Source organism: Salmo salar, unplaced genomic scaffold (genome assembly GCF_905237065.1).
Source record: "Salmo salar unplaced genomic scaffold, Ssal_v3.1, whole genome shotgun sequence".
Taxonomy (NCBI): Eukaryota; Metazoa; Chordata; class Actinopteri; order Salmoniformes; family Salmonidae; genus Salmo; species Salmo salar.
The window spans coordinates 58,650-69,326 of record NW_025548964.1 but is presented as its reverse complement, the minus strand read 5'-3'; the positions used below and the strand labels follow the sequence as shown (position 1 = coordinate 69,326).

The 10,677-nt window shown below is 40.4% G+C and overlaps 1 long non-coding RNA gene across 1 annotated transcript; it reads right to left on the bottom strand.

Annotated features, from left to right (window-relative positions):
* Positions 1-210: 210 nt before the first annotated feature.
* Positions 211-3,220, bottom strand: LOC123735041 (uncharacterized). Its single transcript, XR_006765226.1, has 3 exons — positions 3,128-3,220; positions 2,647-2,703; positions 211-376 (listed from the first exon to the last, which is right to left on the bottom strand). It is a non-coding gene; the product is annotated as an uncharacterized lncRNA (long non-coding RNA).
* Between the last annotated feature and the right edge of the window lie 7,457 nt (positions 3,221-10,677).

Sequence of the window (10,677 nt, the reverse complement as noted above, 5' to 3'; positions counted from 1 at the left end):
TCTCTGATCTGAACTGTTTCAATACGCAGAGACAATATCCCTGATCTGAACTGTTTCAATACGCAGAGGCAATATCCCTGATCTGACCTGTTTCAATACACAGAGACAATATCCCTGATCTTCCCTGTGCACATAGAGATCTCTTGCTTTTAGGTAGGTTATACATAATATATCTCTCACACACCAATTCACCCTGAATCAAACAAAAGGTTCTCAATTTGGGTTTATGATTCATCTCACACACCCATTTTATTTTCATGTTGCATCAACAGTTGTTTTTTAATCATATCTCTGTCTCCCTTAATTTGGTTTTGGTACAGATGTTCACAGTCACACTGTTGAAAAAGCTCAGACATTTCAGTTTCCCAGGCTTCCCCTATGGATAGATAAATACAATAATCATGAAAAAAGTAATTGATGAAAGAGACTTCAACTAGGACTATGAAATAATGAAGAAACAATTTAACATTTTGTTATTTTATGGCTTATATTTATTGTGGAAGATGATAAATAACACCTGGGGACAAAAACGCCTACATCTTCTGACAAATGGTGTTAAAATGCATCAAATTCCCTTTCAGGATCCATATTTTGGTGTTTTTAAAGTAAAAGACACCTTATATTTAAAGCCTTTTTGAATCCACATTTTACACTAAATAAGAACTGATATTTCCTGGGGACAGAAAAGGCACCACATGGTAGGAATGACTCAGCAGCACTCCAACACTAGTTTAGTGGATTCCAAATGTTCCCTCTACTTTATTCTAAATTATTAACCTGAAATACTCACTTTACTTGGAAACTGCTTTGCAGTTTAGAGATTAAACTATGAGCTGCTCTGTCATCTCAAAATGGCCCTGTACAGATACTTTCTTATATTCAGTTTCAACTGCAGTCAAGGAGTCACCCTTCATATAACAACAGTAACCAGAGGGTGGAGCTAACAGTCAGTTTCAACTGTAGTCAAGGAGTCACCCTTCACATAACAACAGTAACCAGAGGGTGGAGCTAACAGTCAGTTTCAACTGTAGTCAAGGAGTCACCCTTCATATAACAACAGTAACCAGAGAGTGGAGCTAACAGTCAGTTTCAACTGTAGTCAAGGAGTCACCCTTCACATAACAACAGTAACCAGAGGGTGGAGCTAACAGTCAGTTTCAACTACAGTCAAGGAGTCACCCTTCACATAACAACAGTAACCAGAGGGTGGAGCTAACAGTCAGTTTCAACTGCAGTCAAGGAGTCACCCTTCATATAACAACAGTAACCAGAGGGTGGAGCTAACAGTCAGTTACAACTGTAGTCAAGGAGTCACCCTTCATATAACAACAGTAACCAGAGGGTGGAGCTAACAGTCAGTTTCAACTGTAGTCAAGGAGTCACCCTTCATATAACAACAGTAACCAGAGGGTGGAGCTAACAGTCAGTTTCAACTGTAGTCAAGGAGTCACCCTTCACATAACAACAGTAACCAGAGGGTGGAGCTAACAGTCAGTTTCAACTGCAGTCAAGGAGTCACCCTTCATATAACAACAGTAACCAGAGGGTGGAGCTAACAGTCAGTTTCAACTGTAGTCAAGGAGTCACCCTTCACATAACAACAGTAACCAGAGGGTGGAGCTAACAGTCAGTTTCAACTGTAGTCAAGGAGTCACCCTTCACATAACAACAGTAACCAGAGGGTGGAGCTAACAGTCAGTTTCAACTGTAGTCAAGGAGTCACCCTTCATATAACAACAGTAACCAGAGGGTGGAGCTAACAGTCAGTTTCAACTGTAGTCAAGGAGTCACCCTTCACATAACAACAGTAACCAGAGGGTGGGGCTAACAGTCAGTTTCAACTGCAGTCAAGGAGTCACCCTTCACATAACAACAGTAACCAGAGGGTGGAGCTAACAGTCAGTTTCAACTGTAGTCAAGGAGTCACCCTTCACATAACAACAGTAACCAGAGGGTGGAGCTAACAGTCAGTTTCAACTGCAGTCAAGGAGTCACCCTTCATATAACAACAGTAACCAGAGGGTGGAGCTAACAGTCAGTTTCAACTGTAGTCAAGGAGTCACCCTTCATATAACAACAGTAACCAGAGGGTGGAGCTAACAGTCAGTTACAACTGTAGTCAAGGAGTCACCCTTCATATAACAACAGTAACCAGAGGGTGGAGCTAACAGTCAGTTTCAACTGTAGTCAAGGTGTCACCCTTCACATAACAACAGTAACCAGAGGGTGGAGCTAACAGTCAGTTACATGAGACAGCAGTAACGTGACATTGTTCTGAATCTTGATTAAAAAATGTATAGTCCTTCTTCAAGACATCTCTCTTACATTATTTTAGCTAAACTTATAATTTACTCGAAACCACGTTTAGTTGTGTTTTTCCCCTGTAAGGTGTATAAGTGCTGGATAAGAACCAAAGGATGAGAAACCCTGAGATAAACATAAAACCATATAATGTAAAAGCTCCTCCACCATCTTTACCAGACGTTTTACTGATAACATGTAGACCTACTGATTAGTTTCCACTTTGAAAACTGCTGTCTGTCAGCAACTCAGCTCAAGTAGCAGTTCTAACTAGTAATATCTCATTCCTAGTATTCATTCACATACTCTGTCCTTTAGAATTAATTATTGTTCATAAATACTTACTTTATTTGTCAGTATTGTCCATATAGTGTTTTCTGCTCTGTCATCTCAAAATGGATCCTGTACAAAAGAACATATTTACTTTCAGTCACCTCCTGGTTGGTGCAGTGGTCTAAACCACTGTCTAAACTACTGTCTAAACCACTGCACCCCATCTGAACAGTTTCTCACCATCTGGCCATCTGGCCCATAGAGACTACATGACTATGCACTCTACGGTGCACACCACATCAACGGGGATGTAGTGGAGGGTAAACACGCTTACGCACCTTTTTATTTGTAAAATAGTGTTTACTCAACTTTGTATTTTGTTAATGATCGTTTACCACTTATTATGCGTTTCCAGCGTTAAGTCTAAATTCCATCGTGGAAACCGGGTCCAGGTTGGTCAGCATGATAAAGAATCATATCTCAAGGTTACTCTGTCTATTGAATGTCTGACTACGACCTAACTTTATAGTAGTTATATGTAGCCAACACTTACCAGAGTCTGCCCCTCTGTCCTTCAAATCAACACATTTATCCTGCTTCTGATGTTGCAGAGAAATGTGCGCTACATTTTGTAACCACAGTTACTTTCACTTTCATATGAGGAAATCACGTCAGTTCTCACGTCACTGGTGTATGGGTAAATAATGATGACAGAAGAGATCTACTAACTAGTAATAATATGTCATTCCACGTATTCATTATCTTACTCTGTCCTTTATTGTTCAGAAATACTTTATTTGTACTTCTCTCCATATAGTGTGTTTTCCTCTTTTGTCATCTCACCATGGATCCTGCACTCAGCCGTCTCCCCACCCTGATAATAAAGTGTTTTATTGGTATCATCCACTAGATGGCAGTAAACACCTGCTGTAACTAGACTTTACAACAACATTCCTTATTCATAAAGGCAGTGTCTCAAAGGAGGAGTGCTGAACCAGGATCAGGTCCCCCTGTCTATGTAATCTGATTCATTATGATCTAGGATCAGGTCCCCCTGTCCATGTAATCTTATTCATTATGATCTAGGATCAGGTCCCCCTCTCCATGTAATCTGATTCATTATGATCTAGGATCAGGTCCCCCCTCTCCATGTAATCTGATTCATTATGATCTAGGATCAGGTCCCCCTCTCCATGTAATCTGATTCATTATGATCTAGGATCAGGTCCCCCCCTCTCCATGTAATCTGATTCATTATGATCTAGGATCAGGTCCCTCCTCTCCATGTAATCTGATTCATTTTGATCTAGGATCAGGTCCCCCTCTCCATGTAATCTGATTCATTATGATCTAGGATCAGGTCCCCCTCTCCATGTAATCTGATTCATTATGATCTAGGATCAGGTCCCCCCCTCTCCATGTAATCTGATTCATGATGATCTAGGATCAGGTCCCCCCTCTCCATGTAATCTGATTCATTATGATCTAGGATAAGGTCCCCCCTCTCCATGTAATCTGATTCATTATGATCTAGGATCAGGTCCTCCTCTCCATGTAATCTGATTCATTATGATCTAGGATCAGGTCCCTCCTCTCCATGTAATCTGATTCATTATGATCTAGGATCAGGTCCCCCTCTCCATGTAATCTGATTCATTATGATCTAGGATCAGGTCCCCCCCTCTCCATGTAATCTGATTCATTATGATTCATCATTATGCTTTGTTTGGCTACTTTTTGTCCATTGTCTGGAAGCCTATTGTGGTGAAATGTCAGGAACACATTTTTTAAATGTACTTCGTTAATCGTTTTAGAAACTTTAAAATGACCCACATGGATTCTAACTGGGGATTCAGCTAAAACTTGTATTTTTGGGCCCAAATAAATTGATACCAACAGTGGACAATTCACAGCAAAAGCCTGGGGCTACAACTGTCAAGAGGAGAACAGGGGGAGTATTCCCCTTGGAGAACCCAGAGTGCAACACTGAAGAAAAACATATTGGAGAATAACAACAATCTCAATCTGAAGCTCTAAAGAAAAAATAGGAATTGTGTAAATCAGGACCACCATTCTTCCTCCTGCCCCCTTTGTCCCTGTATGAATCAGGACCACCATTCTTCCTCCTGTCCACCTATTGTCCCGTATGAATCAGGACCACCATTCTTCCTCCTGTCCACCTATTGTCCCTGTATGAATCAGGACCACCATTCTTCCTCCTGTCCACCTATTGTCCCTGAATGAATCAGGACCACCATTCTTCCTCCTGTCCACCTATTGTCCCTGTATGAATCAGGAACACCATTCTTCCTCCTGTCCACCTATTGTCCCTGTATGAATCAGGACCACCATTCTTCCTCCTGTCCACCTATTGTCCCTGTATGAATCAGGACCACCATTCTTCCTCCTGTCCACCTATTGTCCCTGTATGAATCAGGAACACCATTCTTCCTCCTGCCCACCTATTGTCCCTGTATGAATCAGGACCACCATTCTTCCTCCTGTCCACCTATTGTCCCTGTATGAATCAGGAACACCATTCTTCCTCCTGTCCACCTATTGTCCCTGTATGAATCAGGACCACCATTCTTCCTCCTGTCCACCTATTGTCCCTGTATGAATTAGGACCACCATTCTTCCTATTGTCCCTGTATGAATATTAGTTGGCATCTAATTGAAGAACATACTGCTTTATAGATCCCAGCCTGACAAACAATTGTTTGGGCCTTACTTTGAGCACTTGCACTGGGCCTCCATTGAGTCTCCATGTGTCAAGCAGTACAGAGAAACACCCTCTAGATGACAGCAGAGGCTTTTGGATCTACCCTGTCTAACCACCAGTTTAGTGACCTTGTTCCATCAATATGTCCATACTACTTCACAACCCATTTGAGGTCTTGACCAGCAATGTCCCATTGGGCTCAACCAAGCCGAGAGTGATGTTCTAGAAAGAGGACTGACTTTCATACCAACTCCTAAACAGGTGGACTGACTTTCATACCAACTCCTAAACAGGTGGACTGACTTTCATACCAACTCCTAAACAGGTGGACTGACTTTCATACCAACTCCTAAACAGGTGGACTGACTTTCATACCAACTCCTAAACAGGTGGACTGACTTTCATACCAACTCCTAAACAGGTGGACTGACTTTCATACCAACTCCTAAACAGGTGGACTGGGAGGAGCTCCGGAGGGATCTACACGTCTATCATAGAAGATTGAAGTTATCAGATCATTGTGAATATGAAACAGATTTTCCTCAGATACTATTTCCAAACCCCTCACATTGGGAACCTCAGTTGGAGTCAGAAACTATACAGACTCTTATACGTAGGGATGTGGCTTCCTTTTCACTATTCACAACCACACCTTTTAATCAGCTTAACCTTATAAATGTTCTAGAAATATAGTGATTAAACCAGCAGATAAGGGTCTCAGATTGTTGTAATGGATGAAGTGAATATCTTCTTGAAGCCAATAGACAATAGGATCATGTTAAACACTATGTTCCATTGTCACACTCAACACAACCAGAAAACACAAAGATTAATCCAGGAGATAAACTGTACGAGGATAAGTACATTACAGATAAACAGATGGTCTGTCTTTTTGGTCCAGATTCTCCAAGGCCTAGGCAGTTTTACTTACTGCCTAAAATACACATCTCCTGAGACGTTGGCGGTTCCCTGCAGCTGACCAATAGGAAGTGATTGTGTCTCAGAGACATTGGCTGTTCCCTGTAGCAGACCAATAGGAAGTGATTGTGTCTCAGAGACGTGGGCGGTTCCCTGCAGCTGACCAATAGGAAGTGATTGTGTCTCAGAGACGTTGGCTGTTCCCTGTAGCTGACCAATAGGAAGTGATTGTGTCTCAGAATCTTACTGTATTGCTGAATATATTTCTAGACTTTGTATTGCTGAATATATAGACTTTTATATCAACCCTCTATCCCAGAAACACCCAGCTATGTTCAGGATACTGATGAATGAAGGGTTTATTACTATTGTAGTACTGACTTTAATATCAACCCTCTATCCCAGAAACACCCAGCTATGTTCAGGATACTGATGAATGAAGGGTTTATTACTATTGTAGTACTGACTTTTATATCAACCCTCTATCCCAGAAACACCCAGCTATGTTCAGGGTACTGATGAATGAAGGGTTTATTACTATTGTAGTACTGACTTTAATATCAACCCTCTATCCCAGAAACACCGAGCTATGTTCAGGATACTGATTAATGAAGGGTTTATTACTATTGTAGTACTGACTTTAATATCAACCCTCTATCCCAGAAACACCCAGCTGTGTTCAGGATACTGATGAATGAAGGGTTTATTACTATTGTAGTACTGACTTTAATATCAACCCTCTATCCCAGAAACACCCAGCTATGTTCAGGATACTGATGAATGAAGGGTTTATTACTATTGTAGTACTGACTTTAATATCAACCCTCTATCCCAGAAACACCCAGCTATGTTCAGGATACTGATGAATGAAGGGTTTATTACTATTGCAGTACTGACTTTAATATCAACCCTCTATCCCAGAAACACCCAGCTATGTTCAGGATACTGATGAATGAAGGGTTTATTACTATTGTAGTACTGACTTTAATATCAACCCTCTATCCCAGAAACACCCAGCTATGTTCAGGATACTGATGAATGAAGGGTTTATTACTATTGTAGTACTGACTTTAATATCAACCCTCTATCCCAGAAACACCCAGCTATGTTCAGGATACTGATGAATGAAGGGTTTATTACTATTGTAGTACTCTTTTTATTAACTTAGCTACTGACTTGTTCTATTGTTGTTGCATTGTCAAGAGGTTAACCTGCAAGGAAGCATTTCAGTACATAATACTTGTATTGTGCTTTATATTATTATAGATATTTTAGGGTTGCCATGGATTTCAAGCAGGCAATGCCATCAGGTCCAAACCCAAAACAAGGAAATTGTAGGAGACAGGCGTGTTGGGGTTTCCTGCCAGCATGACCACCCGCTTCACTTCCTGAACATGAAAAAGGGTGAAAGGTGGGATGCAGTAATAAGGAGTTTTTTTCAGTTTCTTTTTCAGTATTTTATTTCAGTGTTGATTAATTTAGTTAATTTAGTAAATTGAATTTAGTTATTTAGTGCAGATAATGATGTACTTCTTCTGTGGTTTGTCAAATGCAGTGAACCTGCTGAGAGATGAAGGAGGGGATGAGAGGCCAGAACATCAACCTCATCTTCATGGAGGACATTGATGCCAGATGCAGTGAACCTGCTGAGAGATGAAGGAGGGGATGAGAGGCCAGAACATCAACCTCATCTTCATGGAGGACATTGATGCCAGATGCAGTGAACCTGCTGAGAGATGAAGGAGGGGATGAGAGGCCAGAACATCAACCTCATCTTCATGGAGAACATTGATGCTAGATGCAGTGAACCTGCTGAGAGATGAAGGAGGGGATGAGAGGCCAGAACATCAGTCTCATCTTCATGGAGGACATTGATGCCAGATGCAGTGAACCTGCTGAGAGATGAAGGAGGAGATGAGAGGCCAGAACATCAACCTCATCTTCATGGAGGACATTGATGCCAGATGCAGTGAACCTGCTGAGAGATGGAGGGGATGAGAGGCCAGAACATCAATCTCATCTTCATGGAGGACATTGATGCCAGATGCAGTTTTATTTATTTATATATTTAACCTTTATTTAACCAGGAAGGGCTCATTGAGATTTAAAATCTCCTTTTCAAGAGCGTCCTGGCCAAGATAGGCAGCGCCAAGTCATTACAAAAATTACAGACAAACATGAAAAACTACAAGTAATCTAGTAAAAACCATAGAATTAACAAAGAATATAACAAAATCAAAAACAGCAAATTAAAAACATTGACATGTCAGGGAATCAGTCTCCAGATCATTCATCAGTGATTTAAAAACACCAATCGGGACAAGTTCTTCCAGTTTAAAAGTATTTTGTCAGGCGTTCCAAGACGATGGTGCAGAGTACATAAAAGCCCTTTTACCAAATTCAGTTCGGACATTTGGAACAGTTAGCAGGATAAAGTCCCGCGAACGAAGAGAGTACCCACCACATTTCTGAACAATAAAAATGCCCAAATAAAAGGTAGTAAACCCAAAATGGCTTTGTAAATAAAAGTATACCAGTGACTGAGCCTACGAGTGACTAGAGAAGGCCAGCCAACCCTGGTATATAAAGTGCAGTGGTGCGTAAGGGTTTTGCATTTTAAAATAAATCTCAAAGTGCCATGGTAAAGGGTGTCAATTGATCTCAAACACTGAGCGGAAGCATTCATATATAAAATATCCCCATAGTCTAGTAAAGGCATAAATGTAGCTGATACTAGCCTCCTTCTGGCTTCAAAAGAAAAACAAGCCTTATTCCTAAAATAAAATCCTAATTTCAGCTTCAATTTTTTTGTAAGTTGTTGAATATGCATTTTAAAAGAGAGGCCATCATCAATCAAAATTCCAAGATATTTATATGAGGTTACAACCTCAATCTCCTTGCCCTGACAGGTAGTAATAGGTGAAAGGTTCAGAGGTCTATTTCTGGCTTTAGAAAACACCAGTAGTTTAGTTTTGTCAGTATTGAGGATAAGCTTCAATTGAGACAAGGTATGTTGAACAGTATTAAAAGCAGTTTGCAAGTTCTGGAAAGCTTTTGTAAGAGATGAAGCACAACAGTAAATAACAGGATCATCAGCATAAAAATGAAGTTGTGCATTTTGGACATTTTTGTCAAAATTATTTATATAAATAGTGAATAAGAGAGGACCAAGTACAGAGCCTTGGGGCACACCATTCAAGACAGACAATTTAACAGACCTAAGCCCATCAAATTGAGTGCACTGAGTTCTATCAGACAGATAGTTAACAAACCATGCAACTGCATGCTCTGAAAGACCTACACTCAACAATCTCTGCCTTAGTATAGCATGATCAACTGTATCAAAAGCCTTAGAGAGATCAATAAAAAGTGAGACACAATGCTGTTTTTTTGTCAAGAGCTTCAGTGATATCATTTAAAACCTTCATGGCTGCTGTAATTGTGCTATGCTTCTTCCTGAAACCGGATTGGTACATTGAGAAAATAGAGTTAGTATATAAAAACTCTTTTAGCTGGTCACTCACAAGGGTTTCAAGTATTTTCACCAGGGGTGACAACTTTGAGATTGGCCTATAATTATTTAAAAGAGTTGGATCTCCCCCTTTTAAAAGTGGCAGGACAAATGCTGATTTCCAGATCTTTGGAATTTCATTACATTCCAGGGTTAGATTAAACAGATATGTAAGTGGTTCAGCTATGAAATCAGCTGCCAGATTTAAAAAGCAGGGATCAAAAGATCAGGACCTGCAGGCTTTCTCTGATCTAAGGATTTCAGGGCTTTATGTACCACCTGCACTGAGAATGGCAAAAAGCTAGAAGTTTGACCAGCTCTCACTGGTTCATCAACACAAGGTTGTACAGAGACAGAGGACACTGAATCAAACAGTCTACCAGATGATACAAAGTGCTCATTGAAACAATTCAGCATTTCAGTTTTGTCATATATAGCAACAGAGTCCTTCAATACACATGACGGTAATTCATTAACATTACTGTTACCAGACATAGACTTAATAGCCTTCCAAAACTTTGTAGGGTCATTCAGGTTATCAGTGGTAACAGACATAAAATATTCAGATTTGGCCTTCCTGAGAAGAGAAGAACACTTGTTTCGTAACTGCCTAAAAACAAGCCAACCAGCATCAGAACACGATTTCCTTGCTTTAGCCCAGGCTAGATTACGGTCGTGAACAATGCAAGAAAGCTCAGACGAAAACCATGGATTATCCCTCCCTTTAACCCTGAACCTGCGGAATGGAGCATGTCTGTTTACTATTTGGAGAAAACCATCATGAAAGAATTTCCAGGCAGTTTCCACATCAGGGATAAGCTCAATCTTGCTCCAGTCAAAATAAAACAAATCATGAAAGAAAGCCTGCTCATTAAAACACTTCAGATTTCTCTTACGAATAAAACGCGGGTTAGACTTAGAAATCTTAGTATTTCTAATAGCAACAACAGCA